We start from the raw sequence: 943 nt of genomic DNA, 5'->3' as shown, positions 1-943 counted from the left end.
TGCTTATTATTTTAGGTATAAGAGAAATCCTTAGTGTTTCAGGAAATAGAACCAGTCATTTATTTAAAGAAAGTAGTGAACAAAAAAAAAGCTCCTTTCCTCTAAGTAATTTAAGAACAACCCAAAAGTTACTTAAGTTTTCTACATTTCTTATAAAATAATAGTGCTAGATTGGACTGAATCAACCAAGAAATACTTGATTTATTTTCCTTCTTCCTTGGTTACGCTTTGCAATCATTTAATGGAGAAATATTGGTAAAGTTTAAAACAAACAAACAAACAGTTATCTAGAATTCTTCATTCAGTGAAAATATATTTCAAAAATCAAAGTGAAATACTTTTTTAGACAAACAAAAACTTGGAGATTTCATCTACTGCAGATCTACATTACAAGCAATGTTAAAGTATCTCAGGGGAAAGAAAAACAGTACAAGGTAAAAATTCAGACGTACATAAAGGAATGAAGAGCCATAGAAATGTTAACCATATATGTAAATATATGACTTATCCCCCGATGTTTAAATTTCTCAGGGGAAAGAAAAACAGTACAAGGTAAAAATTCAGACGTACATAAAGGAATGAAGAGCCATAGAAATGTTAACCATTTATGGTTAACCATATATGTAAATATATGACTTAATAACAAAGAAACAGATTTTCTGGAGGATGAAGCTCAGAAATCAGGATTTTAAAAAGATTCCCAGGTGATTCTAATGTGCAGCCAAGATTGAGAACCTTTAAAGAGAAAATAATAACAGAGTATTATGGGGATAATAACAAATGTAGAAATACATTGTAGGACAATAGCAGAAAGGACAGGATAGAGGAAATGAAAATTTCTTATACTATATGTGAAGTAGTATAAAATCATTTGATGCTAATCAGTTAAAAATGTATATTGCAAAATTTTGTGGTAATCAATAAACCTCCCCCCCCCCCTCGC

Source organism: Myotis brandtii, unplaced genomic scaffold (genome assembly GCF_000412655.1).
Source record: "Myotis brandtii unplaced genomic scaffold, ASM41265v1 scaffold927, whole genome shotgun sequence".
NCBI lineage: Eukaryota > Metazoa > Chordata > Mammalia > Chiroptera > Vespertilionidae > Myotis > Myotis brandtii.
The sequence above is the reverse complement of the archived record's forward strand: the minus strand, read 5'-3'. Positions refer to the sequence as shown.